Source organism: Bubalus kerabau, chromosome 13 (assembly GCF_029407905.1).
Source record: "Bubalus kerabau isolate K-KA32 ecotype Philippines breed swamp buffalo chromosome 13, PCC_UOA_SB_1v2, whole genome shotgun sequence".
Lineage (NCBI taxonomy): Eukaryota > Metazoa > Chordata > Mammalia > Artiodactyla > Bovidae > Bubalus > Bubalus kerabau.
The window spans coordinates 44,797,483-44,823,718 of record NC_073636.1 but is presented as its reverse complement, the minus strand read 5'-3'; the positions used below and the strand labels follow the sequence as shown (position 1 = coordinate 44,823,718).

The following is a 26,236-nucleotide window of genomic DNA, read 5'->3' as shown; positions in this document are numbered from 1 at the left end:
CTTAGAAAAATTAATGCAAATAAACTAATTTGAATCAGTCTGAAATAACTGATCAAAGAAAATCAAAATGATCTCTTCATTAGATGCCTTTTCATCCTAGAATATAGAGGGCCATTAAGTTACAATGGAAAAGATAAACCCTTTTATTTTTTTACCTAATTTGAATTTTCCTTTTTTTTAAAAGAAAGACTAGACGACATGTTTGGTATTTGTCACCAGTTTCAGGTGTAGCTTTGCTCAATTGTGAATCACGGACTCTGTGACATTGGCAGAGAAGGGGTTGGAAATAGTGGTGGTGTTAAGGTTAACCAGTCTTCCCAAATGACTAAATGTCTCTTTCAAATGAGATCTTTATTATGCACCTGCTGATTTTATACACTTTGGAAATGTGGTTTACTTAAAGCTCAAGTTACACTAAAAAAAAGAGAGAGAAATCAGAGATCAGGAAACCCCTTCCACTGGGCACAGTGTGAGTCACAAGGCCTTGCTCCAAGCTGCCGAGGAGCGCCGAGTCCCAGGGACTACATCTGCAGAGTGTCCTGGAACTTTCACTCTTGGTGGCTTATTGCGTAATAGATCATGAAGGGAAATTTCCAAAAGTTCAGTACCAGCATGTTCTATTTCAGTGAAAGGAAGAAAGCTCTGTCTTAAAAGTTTCATTTACTTTCTTCTTTATGAAAAGCAACACAAAACAAAACAGAAATGAAACAAAGCCAAACCCATGGAGAGAACTGTCTGATATACGGGAGTCCTAATCACTCCTTCAGTAAATAAAGAAAAAAAAAAAAAAAGAAAGAAAATCCATGGAAACAAAATACTAGTAAAGCAATCAGCATAATCATGCCTCTTGCAGTTGCAGACACGTATGATGTCTGTGGCTTTCTCAAACACAGGAAAATCTTATTCTGCTAAAAAATATTTCCAGTTGCTAGAGTTCTAAGAAATCAAATAGCATTGACTAAATATGTTCTGTATGACTCACAGATATACAAAACAAACTTGTGCTTACTAAAGAGAAGAGGGAAGGGGACTGGACAAGTTAAGAGTATGGAATTAACAGGTACAAACTACTGTGTATAAAATAGGTAAGCAATAAGGATTGACTGTGCAGCACAGAGAATTATAGACATTATCTTGTACTATGCTGCTGCTGCTGCTGCTAAGTCGCTTCAGTTTTGTCCGACTCTGTGCTGCCCCATAGACAGCAGCCTACCAGGCTCCCCCGTCCCTGGGATTCTCCAGGCAAGAACACTGGGGTGGGCTGCCATTTCCTTCTCTGTAATCAGTACTGCGGTGACGGCTGCTTGTGCAATGGCTGCTGTAGCGCCTACGAGTACTGTGTCTCCTGCTGCTGTAGCCAACAAGCAGCTCCTCCTGGAGCGCTTCCTCAGCTGGGCAGCTGTGGCATTCCAGAACCTCTTCATGGCAGTCAAAGATCACTTTGACTTGTGTTTGGCTAAACGCAGGACCTCATCCCAGGTCAGAAGCCATGACGCCTCTGGTGGCGGGGTGGGCCGGTGGGACTCAACATCTGGAAGAAAACTTGAAAATCTGCACTGGGGGCCCTTTGGTGGAGTGATAATGGAGAAGAGATTTAAATGGAACTTTGAGGGATTGATTGTACAGTCATCCCTTGGTATCTGAGGATATTTGGTTCCAGGACCCCAAATTCCTAAATGCTCATATAAAATGACATAATGTTGGCATATTACCTCCCTCCATCCTCCCGTATGCTTTAAAGCATTTCTAGATTACTTATAATAACTAATACAGTGTAAAGGCCGTGTTTTGCTTTTTGGAAAAAAAAAATCACCTATAAGGGAGTATAATCTTCAAAAATGCTGTATAGCTGAAATTAACATAATGTTATAAATCAACTATACTTCAATACGAAATACATTCTGTATTATTTTAGTAAAGATCTAAGTTGAAATAGGAAAAAAAAACCCTTGTAATTATGATGTGAATTTTGAATCTCATTTATCATTTAATTCTCAGCTTCTAAAATGTAGCCATTATTAAAAAAAAAACAACTCATGTCAGAGTTTTTGGCCCACAAATATATTTATTTATAGTAATATCAGGTAATTTTTTTCAGAATATATTTAAGCCATTACTGAGGGCTAGTCAGGTAGTTGGAAAGACAGACAGGAATGTTATGTGTTGAGAAAAACATAGAAAGCTGCATATAGTAGTCTTAATCAATTATCTTAGAAAATGGCTGCCTTAGTATCTAAGGGAATCAGGACATGCTCCTTCCATTTTATGCTAAAATTAATTAAATTTAATCTTTCTTATCTAGTTATGAAAGTCACAAATTTCTGCAGCGAAAAGTAATTTCACTGCAAGTCTTTCCATTGGTTAACAGATGCTTATCGAGGCAGTGATGGGTGTTCAGACAGAGTTGGTACCTGAATAATTACACTGGCCTTGATTTGGGTTCTGTTAATGAGCACACTTTTCCCTTGTAGCATCTGAGTTCCTTTATAAAGCAAGGCTGATTTAGAAAAAGGACTCCCAGGCCTCCTTTTGAATAATAACATGTTTTTGATCAGGAAACCTTCTCATTGAATGTTTTTTTTTTTTTTTCCAGTTGCAATTTGCTTACTGACCTATATAATTGAGTGACTTTTCAGTTGTTTGTGTTTATTTAGCCAACCTTTTGGGGGATGTTTTATTTGCAAAAAATGGTATTTTTCCAGAGAAATGTCTAAGGACCATTATTTAAAAGTTTTAAAGGAGACATAGTGTGGCAGAGTGAGATTGGAGGTGAGCAGGTTCTGTTCGTAGGGGTGATAGGAAATGGTGGGTGTGGCTGAGGCTAAGTCACGTGAGGAGATCCAGGAACCGAGCTGGTTATCATGTGAAGGGAAGGCAGCACCACTTTTAGCTGCAGGGATGCTGAAGTTGGGGTATGTTATGTGGCGCTATAATATCTTTCAAGACACAAACTAGTGATTTGTTCCTTTGTGTCCCCATTCTTCCTCACAAAAGACTGAGTCTGCCTGTATTCATGGGATCCTGTTGAGGAAATAAGAATAGTAGGGACACAGGTAAACACAGATGAAAGTTTTGAATCTTGAAACCATCAACATTGGTTTCCCAAGCCCTAAATATCAGAAGCTCACTATGCCATGCACCCCGGAGGGAAAGCTTGGAGAGAGGATGTCTCTGAGCAGCTGGATGGAGGGGTGAGAGGGTTGCCTGTGGGCTGGGGTGGTGGGCTGGCCTGGACGGTTGGGACGAGGGTCTTCTGTGATGGGCTTTGGGTCAGTAGACCAGCCAGCTGGCCGCTTATCTCCCGCAAACATTGGGCTGTGATCCTGGGAGCTCCTGTCAGGATGAGGAGGACGGAGCCTGGGTTCCAGAGCCAGTGGGAAAGCCCCTTGTGGGTAAGGTACCTATTACTAGATGATTCTTCATGGCACCAAATCCAATCATTCTTTCCCAACCCCTGCGAAAGTAGAATTCTCATGAGGAGTGAAAGTTATTCATGGACACTTGAATGGCCTGAAGTGTATCACAAGGTATTTTGTTCCCAGCTTCCCACACCTGGTTCTTCTTTGCTTTACTTCCTCAGCCTCTGTTGGAGGAACACCAATGTGACACCTGACGTCAGTTTCCAGGTGCTTTCCGTCTCATGGCCTTCTGATCTTCCAGGAGGAGAACAGCTTCTCCTTTATCAGAAGGAAGGTGGGTCCGCACTCTGGAGGGGTTGTCAGGCTGCTGGAAGCCCCAGAAGCTCTTCTGCCACCCCACCATTCCCTCTGCAGCCCCCGCCACGTTCCCCCCTCTCACCCCCAACCCAGCTCACCTAAGTGATGCTGGCATGGCCTGTGGAAGGGCTCCCAGCTGCATCCTGGGGCATGTGATGGTTCTTTCTCAGTAACAAGTCATAGTGGAGGATCACTTCTTGCCTCCTGCACCTTGGCTTGAATTTGCCTAAATAATCTCTTGGACTCTTGCAGTTTTTTGGTCTGGGCCCTGAATTAGCTCTCTGATGAAAGCTTATCTTTACCCCTTGGCTTCTTTTATTTCTCTGCTTCTATCCTTGGCCACTAGGCTTCTTCTCATGGACCTCTCCCCTCTTCCCAGTAAGTCTTTTCCTCACTGGTCCTACCTACACTCATGGACTTGAGTATCTTCTGTGTCATTATATGCAGCCTAATCGTTTCCTTGAAAATTTTGTCCTTATCAGACATACCACTTGGGCATGGAACCATTACTTCAAATAGCTCTTGCCTATTAGGACACTAGACATCATTCTCTCTCTAATTCAGTGGTTTCTCCTGAGGCATGGGTGAATAAGCAATGGATGGATGATGGATGGGTGGGTAGGTGGTTGGGTAGTGGGTGGATGGTTGGATGGATGATGGATGGACGGGTAGGTGATTGTATAAGTGGGTGAATGGATAGATGGATGGATGATGGATAGATGGGTAAGTAGATAGATGAGTGGGTGGGTGGATAGGTGGATGGATGGACGGACGGATAAATAAGTGGATGATGGATAAATAGAAATATCATGACTTCACCTTCTTTTCCACATCTTAAGTTGAGCACTTAACCATGCTGGAGGCTTCTGTTTCTATGATTCCACAGGGAACTGCTCTCTCAAGGTCAACAACATTCTCTATATTACAAAATCCAATGTTTGCTTCTCTGGAATTATTTTATTTGAACTTTCAGTAGTCTTTGACACAGTTGACCATATATTTCCATGATTATTTCCAAATTTTTCTTCTCCTTTATTGGCCTCTTCTTCTTAGTCTGTCTTGCTGGCTCTTTCTCATCTTCTCAAAGCTGATATTCGGGAAGATAGATTCCTGATTCCCTTTTTCTCTCTAGCAGTTTTCCCTCCCAGGTAACCTCACTCAGATGTATGGCTCTGAAAATTGTCATTCTGCAAAGGAATTGCTGTTGGAATTTCTAGTTATGACCTCTCTTACGAGCTCCAGACTTGTGAATCTCTGCTGGGTTAATATATTGCACAGGTTTAGTTTGGACAAAAGAGGAACTCTCGAGCAAATAAATAAACATAAATAAATAGAGAGAAGAGCAGTGCTTCTCTGGTTCTACTTACCCGTCTATCACTCTAGTTGTTCAAACTCCAAACTTATAGGCTAGTCTTAATTTCTCACTTCCCTTTATTCTCTATGACTGATCGATTACTCTTTCCTATTAATTTTACCACCTCTACCCACCTGGTCATGGAGAGTGATGGTTGTGAATAATGGGTCCAAATACATGAAAGGAGAGGAAACCACACACAGCACAACACAAATCAACATCTCTGTTTTGCCAACTTGTTTGTCTGGGACATTTACTTCTCTCCTGTCTTCCATGATTCTTAGGCTCTTGCTGATGGGTATTTGGGCTTCCATGGTGGCTCATCTGATAAATAATCTGCCTGCAATGTGGGAGACCTGGGTTCGATACCTGGGTTGAGAAGATCCCCTGGAGAAGGAAATTGCTACCCACTCCAGTATTCTGGCCTGGAGAATTCCATGGACTGTATAGTTCATGGGGTTGCAAAGAGTCAGATACAACTATTTAAAACTCATGGCAGACGTTTGGAGCTTCCTAAGGCCTGTAGTTCCTATCCCAGATTCTTCCTACTATACAATCTGCCATTCTTAAGCAGGTGTGGACCAGAGAGGATACAAGCTTTGGAATTATAGTTTTCCTGCAGGATTTGGGAAAATCAGCTGCTTGACCAACTCTTTCAGTCTCCTGTTAATGATTTGTGCTTGTATCCTATCCATGTGTTTTTAAGTCAAGCCCACATCTTACTTTGGAAGCAGACATGGTACAGCTAGGTAATAAGAAGATATTTGAGGCCACACAAGTAATGTGGGCTTCCCTGGTGGCTCAGAGGGTAAAGCGTCTGCCTACAATGCTTGAGACCCAGGTTCAATCCCTGGGTTGGGAAGATCCCCTGGAGAAGGCAATGGCAACCCACTCCAGTACTCTTGCCTGGAAAATCCTATGGACTGAGAAGCCTGGTAGGCTACAGTCCATGGGGTGGCAAAGAGTTGGACACGACTGAGCGACTTCACTTCCCTTTTTAAGTAATGTGTAAACTCTTTTTATTAGAGTTTAATTGTAGTTTTTTTCTACCTAAACCAATGTTCTACCTAAAGTAACATTCCATACAAAATCTCTTCCTGCAAATTGACAAACACTTTCCAGGGACCACCAAAGCACAAGAGATGCACTTTCAGAAAAAAACGAGATGTTAGGAGAGAGTCTTTAGCAACTTTGCCCAGATGTGTTTTGCAATGAGCAGCAGGCTTTCCTTCATCATGCATTTTTAAAGGAAGTGGTTTTGTTCAAGTGATTTCAGAAAAGAAACACAAAACAAAAACCCTAAAACTCCTGCTCTAAATAATCGCCAGCATTTTTTGTGGTAGAAAATGGAAACTAGAAATATTTTAATGAGTGTCTTTGAGTAATATTATTGGTTTCTTTGTGCCATGAATGTATATTAAAGATCCAAGATAGCGTGTGCTATTATGGGAAACATATGAATTATTTATATGTAACTTAAAATAGATAATCTTCCCCTGCCCATAATCACCATTTACGATATATATATTTTTCCGTACATCTCTCATTTTAATGGGGAGATTATAAGGCTATAAACACCCACAGTTTTCTTTAATTACTATCCTGTATTTTGAATGATCTCTTATTAAGAAAAAGCTTCTTTTTTTTGTCTGCTAAAATATTGATGACCATCGTTAAACCATTAAGTGCAGGAGTGGGAAATAATAGTAGGTGGCTAGTCTGGGCACTGGGGTGGGTTTTCTTTCTTTATTGGAGTGTAATTGCTTTACAGTGTTGGGTTTCTGCTCTACAACTCTAATCAGCCATGTGTATACATATAGCCCCTCCTTCTTGAGCTTCCCTCCTGCCCCCTACCCCAATCCCACCCCTCTAGGTCATCACAGAGCACCCAGCTGGCCTCTCTGTGTTAAACAGCAGCTTCCCACTAGCTATCTGTGATGTCAATGCTACTCTCAATTTGTCCCATCCTCTCCTTCTCCCCCAAGTGGATTTTAGCATTCCATTTCCTTTTCGCTTTCCTAATTGCAATTTTTTTTTAGTTTTGTTTAAGTAAACATTGGGCAGTGAGCGTGCTGAGATGTTCAGTTTGGATGGTGAACTTCAAGCCTTCTGTGTGGTGGGCTATCTTTTCCTAACCTAGTTAAAGGCTGGGAGAGACCCTGGGGAAGTGCTCTGGCCACAGAGGCTTGGGCTGTGTGTGTCCCTCACATGCAAACCTCATGGTCAATACTGGAGAGGGACAGGAGGGGCCAGGAACTTTATGGCTGTGAAAGTAGAGGTCTGTTTAATGTTTCAAGAGAATTCTGCCTGGGAAACTGTGTGTGTGTGTGTGTGTGTGTGCTCAGTTGTGTCTGACCCTGTGACCCGCATGGATGGGGGTCTGTGGTCTGCAAGGCTCCTCTGTCTATGGGATTATACAGGCGAGAATACTGGAGTGGGTTGCTATGCCCTCTTCCAAGGGATCATCCTGACCCAGGGATCGAACCTGCGCCTCCTGCACTGGCAGGTGGATTCTTTACCACTGAGCCATTGGGGAAGCCCAGGAAACCAGATGCAGCTAAATGAATCCCCAAGAACCACAGCAGAGGTTGGAAACTGTTCTTGCCAGTGGCAGAGTTGTTTTACTTCTTTCTCAACTCCCAAGGTTTAGAAAAGAGCCAACAGTTGGCAGAAGCCTCCTGTCTACTGTCCATGGACAGACAAGTGATGGACAAGGAAGTGGCAGGTGGGGAGCAGTGGTGATTGGAAAACAGCTACTGCAACAAATTATTGTCTCCACATCCTCAAACTTGGAGTTGGGAGGGACTGATGATGTAAGAGGTGATGGTCAGCTGGGGGTCCACCTGGACAGGAGCCTGAGGCAGACTTCCTGCTTGGACCAGCCTCTTTGCCCATGGGACCAGCTGGTTGCTTTCAGAGGATTTAGAGAAGGCAGTATCTGTTCTTTATCTATTTACCTTAATTAACGATCTGTTTTCACTGTTTGGGATTCTAATATTAGTATGTTTGCTCCTTTTGACAATGACGTTCAGAGCCAATAGTTTTATGGACAAAATATCTCTAATAGAAATAAGAACCAACCAAATGGGCTTCCAAGTGGTGCTAGTGGTAAAGAATCTGTCTGCCAATGCAGGAAACGTAAGGGATGTGAGTTTGATCCCTGGGTCAGGAAGATGCCCTGGAGAAGGGCATGGCAACCCACTCCAATATTCTTGCCTGGAGAATCCCTTGGACAGAGGAGCTTGGCAGGCTACAGTCCATAGGGTGGCAAAGAGTTGGACGCGACTAAAACAACTTAGCATGAAAGCAAGTTTCTATCAAATCACTCTGTGATGTTGAAGTCTAATGCATTGCTGGCTAACCTGTGTCCAGTCTCTGTGGTGTGGACCTGAAACAAGGTCGAAAGAGTCTCTAATTCATGGTGGACTCACCAAGAAGCCCTTGTTTCCTTTTTCTTTCCTTTTCAAAAAATTTTTTAATAGAATTACGTTCTATATACTCCAGTTATACACTCTTTTTTTTCTTTCAGTTTTACTTAAAATCTAGTGTTTCTGATAGAGTTTCTTGAGATTTTAGGGAGGCAGGTTGGTGAGAATAGAATTTTTTTTATAAATGTTATAGAATGTGTAGAATTTAGTTCATTGCCATCAGTAAGAATGTCCTTATATAGACACAGCCTCAAGACATAAGCAGACCATTCAAAAGTAGGGAAATACATTTTTTTTTTGTCATTAGCTTAGCTTTAATGTTCTCCCAGCCATACTGCTATTAAAATAGTGATACTTAGTAATGCCAGAAACTTCTTTCTAAATCTCATGGACTGTCCTCCAGAGGAGATGGAACAATGAATCTGTAATGAATGAAAAGTGCTCTGACAAGTCAAAGGCTCATCCACTTGGGAAAGAAAAAAGAATTAGAAAAGCTAATTCTGGAATCAAAATTATTCTCCTTCAAAAATATGTACTGAATTTAGTTCTATGATTATTTAGACCCAGTTCTGCCAACTCTTGAGAGTTCCTTGGAAAACAATGAGATCAAACCAGTCAATCCTAAATGAAATAAACCCTGAATACTCTTTGGAAGGTCTGAGGCTGAATCTGAAGCTCCAATACTTTGGCCACCTGATGTGAACAGCTGACTCATTGGAAAAGACCCTGATGCTGGGAAAGATTGACGGCAGAAGGAGAAGAGGGCAACAGAAGATGAGATGGTTGGGTGGCACCACAAATTCAATGGACATGAACTTGGACAAACTCTGGGGGATGGTGAGGGCCAGGGGAGTGTAGTGTCTTGCAGTCCATGGGGTCACTAAGAGTTGGGCATGATTTGGCAACTGAACAACAGCAACAACACCTCACAGCTGCCTTTGACAAGTTCTAGATTAATGCTGGGTGGCCACTGCCATGATATAGATCCACTGCTTGGGTGGTTCCATCTTCTCCCCACTTAAAGCATCACCCACAAAAGTTATAAGACCAACCTGTGGAGGCAAGTGAGACATGAGATGATTAGAATGTAGAATTAGAACAGTATTCGTAGCAGAGCATGCAGAAATGTGTGCTAAGTTGCTTCAGTGGTGTCCAACACTATGTGACCCCATGGACTGTAGCCTGCCAGGTTCTTCTGTCCATGGGATTCTCCAGGCAAGAATACTGAGTGAATTGGACGCCCTACTCCAGGGAATCTTCCCAACCCTGGGATTGGACTTGCATCTCTTACGCCTCCTGCATTGGCAGGCAGGTTCTTTACCACTAACCCAGTAGTTCAGTCACTCAGTCATGTCCGACTCTTTGCGACCCCATGGACTGCAGCATGCCAGGCTTCCCTGTCCTTCACCATCTCCCGGAGCTTGCTCAAACTCAAGTCTATCGAGTCAGAGATGCCATCCAACCATCTCATCCCCTGTCGTCCCCTTCTCCTCCTGCGTTCAATTTTTCCCAGCATTAGTGTCTTTTCTGATGAGTCAACACTTTGCATCAGGTGGCCAAGGTATTATAGCTTCAGCTTCAGTATCAGTCCTTCCAATGAATATTCAGGACTAATTTCCTTTAGGATGGATTTGTTGGATCTCCTTGCAGTCCAAGGGACTCTCAAGAGTCTTCTCTAACACCACAGTTCAAAAGCATCAATTCTTCGGCACTCAGCTTTCTTTATGGTCCAACTCTCATATCCATACAGGACTACTGGAAAAACCATAACTTTGACTAGATGCACCATTTTCAGCAAAGTAATGTCTAGTCTAGTAATCTCATGTAACTCATTTTGAGCCTGAGATTAACACATGAAGCCGAGAGACTGGACCATAGTCTTGTTGAAAATTGTTACTGTAGGCAGCTCCACCCACTTCCTTTTCCTGCTCCTTTTAGACACAACTGCCTTTGCTTTTTCCCCCCAGTCATGCAGTACTTATTCAAATTTCAAGCTTGATATCTACTGACTTGTGTGCACATAATAAGCCTTAGCACGGTAACAGAGTGGAATTCACCTCCTTATTCTAAGTTTCACATGACACGCATTTCCACAGAAAAGATCTTCAACACCTTGGAATTCATCTGATATGACTATCTCACAATAGGAGAGATGGATGTGTATATATATATGAATGTTTCAAGAATCTTCATGCAGTGTCTACTGTGATAGCTGTTGCAAACAAAAGCAGTGTGTGTGTGTGTGTGTGTGTGCGCGCGCGCACATGTGTGTGTTTGGTGGGGCTTCACTTTGGGAAGGTGAGATAGTTCTGGGGATGAATGGTGCTGATGGTTCCACCACAAGTGAATGTATTTAACAGTACTGAACTGAAAATATTAAAAATCACTATTAAGAATCATTAAAATGATAAATTTTGCAAGATGCATATTTTACCAAAACAAAAATGTAAGAAAAATGGACTAGCGTATTTTGGCTTTCAATTACCTTTTGAAACTGGGAAATCTGTAGCACATACATATATATTTTTGTAAACTGGTATATATCTCTTCAGCATTTTTTTTTCCACAAAACTGTATTTATGCTTTCATTCTGCATTGAATGACCATCCAAGATTTATTACAGGCTCCAGTAGACAGTGCAGTATAAAAAGTACAGTCCTTACCTCTTGCTAAGGACATTTTTTAGATACAGTGTCTTTTTAGACATGAGACTGCCTGCACACCAGAGATTCCTGGGACCCATTCTGGGCTCCCAAAGAACCTGGGAAGAAACCATGGAAGTCTGAACCATCCATGGCAGCAGCTTCAAACTCCAAACTTATATGAAACACTCCTGCAAACACTGACTTCTCCATGAGATAGCATGCCAATTACAGCATAAGACTAATGTTTTCACTCATTTAACAATTGGATTAAAGCCAAGATCCCTAAATATACACCAGCTTTTTGCCTTTGATTTCATATGCCTTGAGCATGTTCCAAGAACCCCTGAGGTCAGTGCATCTCAGTTCATGAAGGGGAGCCCTGAGTGGATTCTGAGGGTCTAGATTCTAGAACATCCACTTTCAGTTGTAGGGAACCTAACATCAATGACAGAAAACTCCTGGGGGCAGGCCTCCCTCTGCAGCTATCTTTATACGAATACCCTTAACGACACATTAAAACTGTGACTGAAAAGAGGAGCAAAACAGTGATTATGCCTTCTAAAATTGGATTTGTATTTCCAGACCTCTGTTGCTATGGCAACAAAAGCAGCATCCTTGCAACGCATCAAGAAACATCTTTCATTCATAGAGTGCTTACGTTTCAGGGCTATGAGCAGAGATTAAATGAGTCTGAGTATATAGAACACTTAGCACGGGGCCCAGCACAAAGAAAATACATCACAAATGCTAATACTATTAACATGAAAATCTCCTTAATTCACCCAGGATTTACTGAACACTTCTGTGTGCTGCGGGTAGTTTAGACAATGTGAACATAAAAGGCTAAACTGTAGAATATAGATGTTGGAACTTGCTGTCTTTGGTTAGATATCAGATTCAGAGCCTGAGAAGTAGGACAGCAAAATAAGACAGGATAACACGAAGTGAGGAAGTTGCCAGGTGGTGGTGGAGGTTCTAATGACCAAATAGTCACTATTTCCTGAGGAGTTTGCTGTTTCTGATGCCATGCTGAGCTCGTGTGCCTGATTTCGTTGATCTTCTGTAAAGTTCCTTTACCCAGAGAAAGACTCAGTTTGTGAAGGGGAGCCCTATGTGGACTGAATAGAGAGATTTGGGTGCATCACTGACACTAAGTCAGTTACTCCTGGACTGTATTTCCTGGTGCCCATGCTCCCTCGCTTTCACTCTGGTTCTGGGGGGGGCCCTGGGTGGGGACCTTCTCACCCCAGCTCAAAGCCTTTGACTGATGATACTGTGATGTCACAATTCACAACAAGAGGTACATACTTGGTATGTATGGAGGGTTCCATACTTTGACCACCCAATTCGAAGAGCTGAATCATTAGAAAAGACCCCGATGTTGGGAAAGATTGAGGGCAGGAGGAAGAGGGGATGGCAGAGGACGAGACGGTTGGATGGCATCACTGACTCCGTGGACATGAGTTTGAGCAAGCTCCAGGAGTTGGTGGTGGACAGGGAAGCCTGGCGTGCTGCAGTCCATGGGGTTGCAAGGAGTCGGACATGATTGAGTGACTGAACAACAACATAGGGGTCCATTGGCACAGAGTCCCTAAAGCCCTTGGGAGACCCTAAGGGATGTGAGCAACAAATGTGTACATTAATGTGTTACTCAGGTGACTTTTGGGAAGCCCCTAGGTCCCCTAAGTATGATGGTTGGTCCCTATGGGAACCAACCGCTTACTGAGAGGGCTGGAACTTTCAGGTGGATCCCTGCCCGCCAGGCAAAGGAGAGGGGCTGGGACTGAGTTCACTCGCCTATGGCCAGAGCCTTCATCTACCACCCTAAGGGGTTATGCTGAAGTTTCTGGAGGATGCCCTCGTTCCATGATTCCCCTCCTTGAACAAGTATCAATTTTCAATTTCCATCCAAAAGTATTACATTCAGCTTCAAATTCTATTTTATCCATTTATTGGATGACTAAACTTTCCTGAGTCTCAGTTGGCAGAAATGTGGAGATAATAGCACCTGATTTTCAGCGAGGATTAGAAGATGTGCGATATAAAATTCCTATCTAAGTGTCTGACTTTACACGCAGTCTGCCTTATACATAATGACTCTGCTGCCTGTGGCTTTGGTTATGACGTCACTGCAGTGACAAGAGCACGTGGGTCCCACCTCCATCACCCACACGGCTGCTTCCTGGGGGAGAGATGGCTCCATTTGCTGAGAAGCATTTCTTCAGCATATGCATGTATTCTGAGCACTTTACTTCAGTGATCTCATTTACTATCCAACATAAACCACGACGACAGCCCTGGGATAAATACTGTTATCTCTCTTCTTACACAAGGTCCCCCAGTCAGGAGTCCAGGAGCAGATGTGAAAGCAAGGTTAGTCTTGCTCCAGGGCACGTGTTTTCAGTCATGACCTTGGCCCTGCCTCTCAGAGAATTGTGTTTATTTTTACGTAATTGTTTCTGTTTTATTTGACCCCAATGTGTAGGTCTCTCATGATGCCTTTAAATTCTAAATCGGTCCTTCTATTTGTGTACCTAATATCGCTACTTTCCTGAAATCATTAGCAAAATCAAATCCACATGCCGTTCAGTGTTTATAGTAACTGGTAATTAAAGGTTGAAAAAAAACTTACTGAGACAAAAATAACTACCCCTTTATTTCCCAGACTTGACGTCCCAGATGATTCAATAATATTTGAAAATAAAGATTCACTGACATTCTCTATGATTTTTGTTCAATTCCACAAGGTATCCTTTAAAAATGAATGCAGTGATGGCACTTCCCAGGTGGTCCAGTGACTAAGACTTTGCCTTCCAGTGCGGAGGGCGCAGGTTCAATCCCTGGTCAGGGAGTTAAGATCCCACATGCCTTGGGGCCCAAAAACCAAGACATAAAACAGAAACAATACTGTAACAAATTCAATAAAGACTTAAAAAATGGTCCACATCAAAAAATCTTAAAAAAAAAAAAAATGCAAGAAAATCATTATAAAATGAAATCTGAGTCTCAGATCCCAGGTGTGTTTCATAGTCTGTGCTCCTCTGCAGACTCTTCTGTGGGGGTGTCGTTCCCCCTTCCATACACCCGAAGGGCTGCAGGGTGTGGAGCTGAGGGCTCTGAAATTCTTTTTCCTGAGGCCAGATACAGATACCCCTGCCCCCTTGGTGGGGCCACTGCCGGCTGACCTCCACCCCAGAGCCCCTTGGGGTCAGGCTGCAGCCTGGGGGACACAAGAGGGGTGTGCTCTGCTACCTCCGTCCCCATCCCTCCCATCCAAGCCCCCTTCTGCCATAGGTTTCCAATGACTTGGTGTTTAGGATATACCAAATGCATTCTGTATTGTCAGATTTTGGTCATTCTAATAAGAATGTGATATAAATTTTAATATAATCCAAATGATCATCAATCCCCCAGCCTGAGACATCATTCTTACTTGACGTCCAGATAAGATGGCCCTTGACTCCATCTCAGGATTTGCGAGAAATTCACCATCTTTACTAATTAAAGCTGAATACAGGCATTGACATGTTTAAAAATCTTGTTGCCCTCCGTGGTCGGTGCTGGCTGTTTCTCTTGCCGTCTCTCTCTCTCTAGAACTTTCTCCCACCTCTTCCCCTCTAAGCTTCCAAACTTCTCCCCCTACAAACCAGTGAATAAACTGCGCACAAGCAGCCCACCCCCCAGCCTCTCTTCCTCCCTCTCTCCCACTGGACTGACTTTTGCCTGGGGCGGCAGGTGAAGACACCTGTGAAGAAGGAGGTTACTCCATAGGTTACAAGGAAGGCTCAGCAGAGGGTTGTGGGGATGCCCTGGAGACCAGGTCACAGCCGGACGGCCACAGGTCTCCTGCCCTCGCTGAGGAAGTGCCCACAGGCCCCAGGGAAAGCTGTGACCTCAGTCTTCCCACTGCCTGGACTAGGCTTCCTGGCCTCTCTCCCCTCCAGTCCTTGCTCTGCTAAGGATGGGTGGTCTTCCATGGTTTTGATGCCTGCAGGGCTCCTAAGCTTGGAGCCCTGCAGCCAATCAGTCTGACCCCAGAGGAAAAGATGAGCACGTTTCTGTAAATAAGAGGCCAATCACAGGAGTGACCAGCTGAAAAGTGGGGCTGAGGCCCCAAGGGCCGCCAGCCTCTCAGGTGGTCCTGCACCCTCTCTAGGCCAGCAGGTGGTTCCCTGTCTTGAGAGCCCTGGCCGAGCTGGCTTCACACCCCCATCCCTGTCTCTCACACGGGGCCTCCAGGCTTGTTCTCAGGGCTGTGTGTCACAGGGCCTGCTGTAAACTGTTGTATCCCCACATGGTTCAGTTGTAGACTCCTAACCCCAGTGGGATGGTGTCAGGAGTGGAGCCTCTGGTCACGAAACCATGAAGGTGGAGCCTCCTGGATGGATCAGCGTCCTGATAGAAGAGATCCAGAGAGCCTTCTGCCCCTTCCTCCAGGCGGGGACAGATGGAAGAAGACGCCGTCCTCACCAGATGCTGAATCTGCCTGCAACTTGACCTTTGACGTCCAGTCTCCAGAGTTGGGAGAAATGCAGGTCTGCTGTTCAACTGCTCAGTCTGTGGCGTATTACCATAACAGCCCAGAGGGACTAAGACATGCCCCCAGCAGTAGAGACACTGGTCACAATGTGCGTCTCAGTGAACGGAGCACAGGTCCCCACCCTCGCAGGAGGAAGACAGGACATTCCGGCCGAGGCACCCAGGTGGCTCCCTCAGCACCGGGGGTTGTTGGCACCAAGCCACTTCCTCCGTGTTCACACTACTGAGGAGACAGTGGAATGAAGAATCCTCCCATGTTGTTCAGCTCTCTCTGCAAGGTGGCTTCTTGATGGCTGCTTGGAGCCAAACCCAGGGTTGCTAGGACTCCCTCCTCTGTGAAGCCATCCTGCTCGAGCCCCCTTGTCGCTCATAGTCCCGGCACCTCGAGCAAAGCTGCCGGGAGCTCTCTTGCCTCCTAAGTTTATTCTGTCCTTCTTTCAAGGGATGGAGAATTTCAGCTTCTAACCCCACATCCCGCATAGGCCACAGGAACCAGAAAAGTAAGAGAACAAGCAGAGTAAAGTGAAGGAAAATAAACAATCCAGTTACCACTTCTGCTTAGTTATTTTCAGAAAGCATTGGAAGATAATACCTCTGTGGATAATCAAGAGCCAATTTATAATCATAACACCTGCTTAAGCAAATTAAAGTAAGTGCGTAAAGTATGGCAATCAAGAAAAAAATGTATCTGGGGAATGATCATTGATGGATGCTTTTAGAAGAAACGTCATTATGATGGGAGCGTTTTTGAATTTTGGCTGGTGTCACATCATCACGGTCTTTGATAGTCAGATGAGTTTGTCTTCGGAACCACAGAGACTTTACCTCCACCCTGTTAGGTTCTGTACCTGGGCCTGAAAATTAAACTGAGTAAAGGACAGATTAATAGGAGAAGAACATTCACATTTTATTCAATGTTAATTTTCTGTATGTATACAGAGTCCTTCCTACGGAAGAAATAAAAACTCAGAGAAGCAGATAAGCATGACAAATTAGATACCATTTTAACAAAGAATGATAAATTTTAGAGATTGAAGGGACAAAGGAAAAAAAGTTTGGACTGGGGGTGGTAAATTGTGGGTCAGGGACTAGGAGATATGCGGACCCGGGTCTAATCGATGATTAGGGCTATTTAGCAGGTTGTTTGTATAGGTTCATTCTGACAACAGTAAGAGTCTTCTGTCCTCCTGGTCCAGGGAGGACATCCTTCTCTTGGAATTTGGCTTTTGGATGGTAAATGGGAGATTAGAAAGCCCTTCCTGTATGTGCAAATACCCTCAGTTCCAAATAGCTAGTGTGCCCACTCCACACATTTTGGGGTGGAACCTTTTCACCCCTGAATCATCACCCCATAACTATAAATCAGTAGGGAGCCTTGATCTTATCAGGGAAGTGCAATTTTCAGAAAGTGACTCATTGCCAATCTGGGTGACAGGTTCAGTTTCCCAGCTCTGCCTCCATAAAAAGCCTGTAAAAGCCCCAAAGAAAGGGGTTTCAAGAGCTTTGAGACTGGTGAACATGTGAAGATTTGGGAAGAGTGGGGTCCGGAGAGGGCACAGACACTCTCATCCTTTCTATACCCCCTGCCTTGTGTGTCTCCTCAATCTAGGGTTTCCTAAGTTACGGTCTTTTAGACACTCTACTGGAAAAAAGTAAAAGTATTGAGTATCACAAGATACCCTTAGGAAAACTGGAAAGACTTTCCAAGCCCGTGAAGTCACGTGGTTGCAATGTGAGTGTGTGTTTTCTTTGCGGAGAACTTAACCCTGTAAGTGAAGCTATTAGGATGGAGATGGTGAGGATGGTGGGGAGGCCTGTGTCAGTGCCACTTCCTGGTTTGTGGAAGGTAGTCTGAGAAACCAGAGCGTTGCGGAATTTTAGGAGTGGCCACGAGCGAAACTCTCCTGTGATCAGATCTGAGACTGGAATGGCATGCCAACCAGGTTTCCCTGAGCAGTGCTGGGTCCTGAGTTCAAATGGCAGGAAGACTGAAGGCTGACTTCACACCAGCAGGGAGCTTGGCGGGTTCCTTTGGGGACGAGACCAGTGGGAACAGGGTGAAGATGTCGGGTGGAGATCTGGGTTAGAGATAAAAGTGCATTGCGAGACACTAAGTCAGTCTTTAGGGAGCTGTATCCCCTTATCTGGAGCAGCCTATCCTGGCACTCCCCCCAGCCCCCCATTTTCTGAAACCCCCTGGCACTTTCTGTATGTATTGCTGTTTTGAGCACTTAATCATAGATTAGGTTTTATCTGACGCAGAAGTGTTTTAGTGTCTTTCTTCTACCATCATATAAAATCATTTGGCGTGCCTGGAGAGTAATTTTTTTTTTTTTTAACCTAATCATCTATTCCATTCTCTGTGAAGTAAGCAGAGCAGGTATTTTGACTCCAACTTTCAGATAAAAATATGCATATTGGATGGAAGCAGGTGGTGATAAACAGGGTGGGGCCTCTAGCAGGCCCTGCCCATTGGAACTCAACACTGAATCCAGATGAATGTGCAGTAAACACTCAAGATGGAATAAATGGGTTGATAAGATAAGGCTCTTTCTTAAGGCAGATTTTATGAATGAAGATGTTAGTTTTTTGTTAACCTGATTGGTCTGTAATATTTCATTTGTCATGTGAGAACCAAAATTTCTAAAATCATGCATATTTTCTCAAGGATACCTATCACTTCTTTCCCAATTAGCTCTCTTTAAAGTTCAGAAGATGGTAGTTAAATATATATACACATATAACATAGAGAATAAAAATAAGAACTTCATCCGGTCCTATGAAATTAGAACTGGAAACATTTTGTCGAGTTGGTATCGTTGCCAATGAATTATAGCTCCCGGTGGAATTTTAAAAAATCACTTCACCAGCACAATTAATTCTAAATGTCTCGGTCTATGTGCTTGTCCCTCTTCCTAGGAGAGATATTTGTTTAAGGTAAAGGCGCTCACTCCTCATGAGTTCTTGGGAAGAGGATATGAATGTCCCTTTCAAATGTGATTGTTGTGCTTCCAGGCACTTACTCTCCAGTCCCACAGGTGTTTCTTCCCTAGTCAGTATTTGTCATTTTTACTTCTTTACCTCTCTTTGCCCATCACCATCGATGTTCCTTTCTTGACTCTCAACTCTTATCTCATGCAGCTTTGAGCCCAAAGAGCCACGTGCTGATGTGTGTGGTTGTCCTGCACCAAGGGCTCAGTGCAGAAGCAGAAGCCATGGCTCCATCCTCTGGGGGATTTGGTCCACGGAGGGAAGCACAGTTTAGGGGGCTTCCACACTGACCAGTCTGCTCAGAGGGGGGCCTCTCATTTGGGGAGGGGTGATGGATGGGGGGAGCAAACCTCAGGACAGGGCTGGGACGGGGGGCCTGAGATGGAGCCGACAGGATGGAATCAGTGTGGTCCAGCCTCACACCCTGACTTAGACTATCCCACAAAACTACTGCCACCACAACAGCATGGTATGGCAGGAAACAGACATGTACATCAGTGGAACAGGAAAGAAAGCCCAGAAATAAACCCATTAATTGGTGGTCCTTTAATTAATTGATGACAAGAAGGCAAGAATATACAATGGAGAAAAGACAGAGAAGCAGCGCTTGGAAAACTCAACAACGACATGTCGAAGAATGAAATTAGAATGCTCTCTGAAACCATACACAGCTATAAACTCAAAATGGATTAAAGACAAATGTAAAACTGGAAACCACGAAACTCCTAGAAGAAAACGTAGGTGGAACACCGTGACAGAAATTGATTCTGTCTCCTCAGGCAAAGGAAAGAAAAGCAAAAATACACAAATGGGACCTAATTAAACTTAAAAATACTTGCTCGGCAAAGAAAACCATTGACAAAATTAAAAGACAAGCTACTGAATAGTGTTACATTTATGGGGTAGATCAGTATAAACTCAGTCTACAGTGCTCTTCACATTCTTTTCTACAATTTATTTTTCCAAAGCTTTCATTAAAAAAATCCTTCCTTTATTGAAAGCCCTGCATTCATTCCCAAGTGAAATTCATAAAAAATACTGGATTATATTGTTAGAACCCATGCATGACTGTCATTTTGATAAAAGTAGGAACTAAAATAACAACTAAAGAAGAATCATTTTTGCTTTGGCTATTCCAAAAGCAAGCCTTAATTATTGCTATGGATGAGAGCCATAAGCTGTGCACTGGGGATTTGGTGAACTTGATGAAAATGGCCCTTGTCCACATGGTGCCCTTGGATCAGTGAGACACAGACTTTCTACAGAGATCGCACAGTGATGTAAGGAAAGGATGCTGTGCCCGCAGTCATTGCCATCAGATACTCCTGCTGTCAGATGGCTCCATGAACTTGTTGCTGCTTTAATACCACAGTAGATTTTTTTAGGGATGAAAGTGGGCTTCCCTGGTGGCTCAGATGGTAAAGAACTTGCCTGGAATGCAGGAGACTTGGGTTTGATCCCTGGATCAGGAAGATCCCCTGGAGAATTCCCTCTCCAGTATTCTTGTCTGGAGAATCCCATGGACAGAGGAACCTGGCGGGCTACAGTCCAAAGGGTTGCAAAGAATCAGACATGACTGAGTGATTAACACACACACACAGGGATGAAAATAAACAGAAATCTATTATGGAATCATCTTTTCTTACAGGTGACAAAATGGAGAAATACCTTGAGACCAATGAAATTCATTTTATCCTGCAAAGTTGTGAATTAAAGCTGAAGTACACATCCACAGACACACACACTCATCACTCAATTAATCTTGATAGAAAGAAGGAACCTAAACCCCTCTAACCCAGCAGATGGGATGTAAACTGAGGCGATTAGAAGAATAAGCAAGGCATCACAAATTCAAGACCAGCATCAATTCCTCCATACAGTCATGCCCACAATTCTCTGTGATAATGATTCCTCTCACTGATTCAGGGAATGGAAGTGATGCATAAAAACCCTAACAAAGCAGAAAAGAGTTTTGCTTGGGGGCTCAGCAAATTACAGCTTCTGAGGGTGATATCCAGAGAAGAATCTGTTCCAGATCTTCAGGAAGGGGCTTTGAATAATGGTGCAACCATTCTTTGAAAGTTAAAAATAAGTGTGATGCAGATAGGGGAAGGTGGGACTTAACATACCTACTCCAGTAGGACTGGAAGGTCAGAAGGAATCCCTCACTTCACAGGAGTGACAATTGATTGTGTAAGATATAGATCTTGACTAATGTGAGTGCTGATTGAAGAGAATTATTTAAATCTGCAGGTCACGGAGCAACAGTTAGAACTGGACATGGAACAACAGACTGGTTCCAAATAGGAAAAGGAGTACATCAAGGCTGTATATTGTCACCCTGCTTATTTAACTTCTATGCAGAGTACATCATGAGAAACGCTGGGCTGGAAGAAACACAAGCTGGAATCAAGATTGCCAGGAGAAATATCAATCACCTCAGATATGCAGATGACACCACCCTTATGGCAGAAAGTGAAGAGGAACTAAAAAGCCTCTTGATGAAAGTGAAAGTGGAGAGTGAAAAAGTTGGCTTAAAGCTCAACATTCAGAAAACAAAGATCATGGCATCCGGTCCCATCACTTCATGGGAAATAGATGGGGAAACAGTGGAAACAGTGTCAGACTTCATTATTTTGGGCTCCAAAATCACTGCGGATGGTGACTGCAGTGATGAAATTAAAAGACGCTTATTCCTTAGAAAGAAAGTTATGACCAACCTAGATAGCATATTCAAAAGCAGAGACATTACTTTGCCAACAAAGGTCCATCTAGTCAAGGCTATGGTTTTTCCTGTGGTCATGTATGGATGTGAGAGTTGGACTGTGAAGAAGGCTGAGTGCCGAAGAATTGATGCTTTTGAACTGTGGTGTTGGAGAAGACTCTTGGACTGCTAGAGATCCAACCAGTCCATTCTGAAGGAGATCAGCCCTGGGATTTCTTTGGAAGGAATGATACTAAAGCTGAAACTCCAGTACTTTGGCCACCTCATGCGAAGAGTTGACTCATTGGAAAAGACTCTGATGCTGGGAGGGATTGGGGGCAGGAGAAGAAGGGGACGACAGAGGATGAGATAGCTGGATGGCATCACTGACTCAATGGATATGAGTCTGAGTGAGCTCCGGGAGTTGGTGATGGACAGGGAGGCCTGGCGTGCTGCAACTCATGGGGTCACAAAGAGTCGGACACGACTGAGTGACTGAACTGAACTGAACTGAACAGGTGGGATTCACCACAGATCCTGCCCCAACTCAAAGATCCCAGAATCTTCAGTATGACTTTTGTGATCTGGAACTTACCCCCAGGGGCTCAGAAAGTACTATCTCTGAAATGCAAGCAAGCCAGCAAACCCCAGACTTCAGCAGATCAATAAACCAATTAACCACGAGGAGCTGGGAGTGAGGTGAGGTCAGAATCTTCTGGATAGCAACCCACTCAGGTGTTCTGTCCTGTTCTCAGGGGAGGAGAGCTCTGACTGCATCCTGATGCCTTGCAGGGCTGCATCTTCACTTATCCTAAAATAGCACCACGTCTGTCATCTTGATAGAAGCAGGAGCTAAAATAACAAATGAAAGGGAGACAAGTTATACACACACAAAAAAGTTGACCTTCTGCAAGAAGGAGGGAGAATGCAAAGCTGGACAGTGCTGTGGTGGCCCCGAGGGCACAGGTGACCCAGGTGGTCAGTGTTGGGACAGGGGCATCCCAGGGAAACTTCATGATGGTGCAACTTCCTTTGCCAGGCCTGGGGAGGCAGTTGGGAGCCTCGTGCCATCCTTCACCTGTCGTCAATGAACTGAATGCTGACTTCCACTTAATTTCTAATTTTTTGAATATCAGTAGCCACATAGAGCTGGCGGCTGCTACCCTGGACAGCTGTGACACAGAAAAGTCTATTGCTAATCATTTATACATGATGTTCCAATCATCATTCATCATTGATCACTGCTGGTGCTGCACAGACCTGATGTCAGACACGTCTCTGCTCTGCCCAGTGAGCAAACCTTCTGAACACGAGGGGGCCAAACGTTCGCGAAGTGTCTCTTGTCTCAGCCATCGTGGTCAATGTCTAGGACCTTGGGCTGCTGGTGATACACGTGTGTGTGGCTTGGTCTGGTTTACCTCTGGGCAGACTGGCAGGCAACAGAAAGAATGTTTGCAGAGCTCTCTTGACCAAAATTTAAGAAGAATGTGGAGTGAGCTGAAAAATGTGCACACAGGTGTTAAGAGAGCGTGAACTGTTTGCACGTGTTAGAGTGAGCACAGCAACGGGTGTCACACCTCAAGCATTTCCTTACAGTCACTTTTATATTTTCTATTCGTATAGTGCCAGTTATTTTTTCTCTTTCCTTTCTTTGTTCTTTTCTTTCTTTTCTCCCTCCCTCCTGCTCTTCCTCCATCCCTCTTTCCGTGTTGGCAGGAGGGATGTAGGTGTGTCCTCTGGCATGGCACTCAGGTGTCACAGTAGTTACCTGCTGAGGGTGCTGGAGTCATAGCTGAACGTCTGTGGCTGACTAGAGCATCTATTTTTGTTTTTGGGAAGCAGTAATGGGAACTGGCTCCCAGCATAGCCTCTCTGGAGCAGTGGCTCAGCGCCTGCTCTTTGCATTCTGCTCTGCTCTTGGAAACCTGTCTCTGCGGTGAGAGATGGGGCATCTGGTGGAGCAACAGGAACCTGCTCCGTGGGGCCAATGCTTGTGGGGTTTCCCCTCGGTTTCCCCAGCAGCTTCTGTTCATCCTGTCTTGAGCTGGCAGAGGCAGAAACTGCTTGGCAAAGAGCACGTTTTATGGCATATGTGAGGCTGGAAATGAGGCCTGACTCTGGCCCTTTCTGTCCACCGTGGGGCATCGCCAGGTCCGCACCACTGGCCTCTTCCCAGTTCAGGTCATAGCAGGAGAGGCTGTGTGAGCAGCAGCTCTCTGGAGCCCCTGCTTCATCTTCAGCTCACCTTGCAGCTGTTTTCAGCCACCAGAGCCAAATTTATAGCCATGTGTGGATTTAGCAAATGTGGAAACAAAACCTTTCTTACAAGTAGGGAAGTGAGCCAGAGAAGTGATGGGGAAAATGGTTAAATGAGGCAATGGGTTGGGTCCAGGAGACCCAAGGGAGAACTAGGGGTGGTTCTGAGTCAGCTCAGGAGGAAGACGGAGAGAGACCACAACAGAATGCACGGCTGGCTCCGTGATTTCATTTTCAGTGGTTTTGAAGAGAGGAAACTTCTATAGAGCAGACACTTGTTGAAAACAGTGTCAAAATTGGCAGAAATGGGATTTATCTCATTCAGAGAAAATCGACTCATCTAAAAATAACAAAAAAGAAAAAAAAGAAAAGAAAAAGTTCATTCTGATTTTTTGGAAATTTTGACAAATATGGGTCTGTGCTGACCACTTAAAGATTTGTGTGGTATAGAAAATAATGCTATCCATTAAATTTGATAATTTCTTTAATGTGATGAAATATGTAACATATGAATAATCGATTAACCACTGTGCTCCAGCAGATCTATCTGTGTGTGTTTAACTTTAACATATAAATTAATATAGGCTTTGTGATTTTGTGTGGTCCAGTTCAGTTCAGTCGCTCAGTTGTGTCTGACTGTTTGCGACCCCATGGACTGCAGCATGCCAGGCTTCCCTGTCCATTACCAACTCCTGGAGTCTACTCAAACTCATGTCCATTGAGTCAGTGATGCCATACAGCCATCTCATCCTCTATGGTCCCCTTCTCCTCCCACCTTCAATCTTTCCCAGCATCAGAGTCTTTTCCAATGAGTCAGGTCTTCGCATCAGGTGGCCAAAGTACTAGAGTTCAGCTTCAGCATCAGTCCTTCCAATGAATATTCAGGACTGATTTCCTTTAGGATGGACTGGTTGGATCTCCTTGCAGTCCAAGGGACTCTCAAGAATCTTCTCTAACACCACAGTTCAAAAGCATCAATTCTTCCATGCTCAGCTTTCTTTATAGTCCAACTCTCACATCCATACATGACTACTGGAAAAATCATAGCCTTGACTAGATGGACCTTTGTTGGCAAAGTAATGTCTCTGCTTTATAATATGTTGTCTGTGTTGGTCATAACTTTTCTTCCAAGGAGCAAGCATCTTTTAATTTCATGGCTGCAGTCACAACCTGCAGTGATTTTGGAGCCCCCCAAAATAAACTCTCTCATTGCTTCCATTGTTTCCCCATTTATTTACCATGGAGTGATGGAACCAGATGCCATGATCTTGGTTTTCTAAATGTTGAGTTTTACGTTAACTTTTTCACTATCCTCTTCCACTTTCATCAAGAGGCTCTTTAGTTTTTCTTCCTTTTCTTTTAGTCTTTCTCTTCTTTTAGCTTTCTGCCGTAAGTGTGGTGTCATCTGCATGCCTGAGTTTATTGATATTTCTCCCAGCAATCTTGAATCCAGCTTGTGTTTCATCCAGTCCAGCATTTCTCAAGATGTACTCTGCATAGAAGCTAAATAAACAGGGTGACAATATACAGCCTTGATGTACTCCTTTCCTGATTTAGAACCAGTATGTTGTTCCATGTCTGGTTCTAACTATTGTTTCTTGACCTGCATACAGATTTCTCAGGAGACAGGTCAGGTGGTCTGGTATTCCCATCTCTTTCAGAATTTTCCACTATTTGTCGTGATCCACACAGTCAAAGTCTTTGGCATAGTCAATAAAGCAGAAGCAGATGTTTTTCTGGAACTCTCTTGCCTTTTTGATAATCCAGCGGATGTTGGCAATTTGATCTCTGGCTCCTCTGCCTTTTCTAAATCCAGTTTGAACATCTGGAAGTTCATGATTCAGTAACTGTTGAAGCCTGGCTTGGAGAATTTTGAGCATTACTTTGCTAGCATGTGAGATGAGTGCAATTGTGCGGTAGTTTAAGCATTCTTCGGCATTGCCTTTCTTTGGGCTTAGCTCAAGGTGAGCACACAGATATCAGTTACATGATTAAGTGTTCTAATTTGTTATAGTTACCACTTCCAAATAAACTGCTCATCTCAATTTCTAGGTCTCATAGGTATATGTCTTTCTTTGGAGTTTGTTTCTTAATTCATAAAAATATAGTTTCTCTAATGTTTCAACACTTCCAAGGGCTGTTGTCATTGTTTAGTCACTCAGTTGTGTCCAACTATTTGTGACCCCATGGACTGCAGCATGTCAGGCTTCTCTGTCCTTCACCAACTCCCAGAGTTTGCTCAACTCATGTCCATTGAGTCAGTGATGTTTCCAACCACCTCATCCATTGTTGCCTCCTTCTTCTCCTGCCCTCAGTCTTTCCCAGCATCAGGGTAAGAGATCAAAATAAGATTCAGTTAAGACCAGTGTGTTCATGATTTCTACAATCACTGACATATTCCCCACAATAATTATGTGAGTACAGGAGTCAGGCATAATGATGCCTATTAGCCAGGAAAGGCAGAAAACGGTTTGGTGAGTCTCTAAAGCTGTGTAACTTACTTGTGGCAAAAGCACAGACCCACATAACCCATGTCTTCAGGTCAATAGCCCAGGGCTGATGCATATCAATAGTGGGAGTGGTCAGTGCCAGCAGACTTCTGC

At 43.9% G+C, this 26,236-nt stretch overlaps 1 long non-coding RNA gene across 1 annotated transcript in view; it reads left to right on the top strand.

Annotated features, from left to right (window-relative positions):
* LOC129625614 (uncharacterized) overlaps nucleotides 1–26,236 on the top strand; it is a 145,313-nt gene that overhangs the window by 40,655 nt on the left and 78,422 nt on the right. The window lies entirely within an intron of this gene.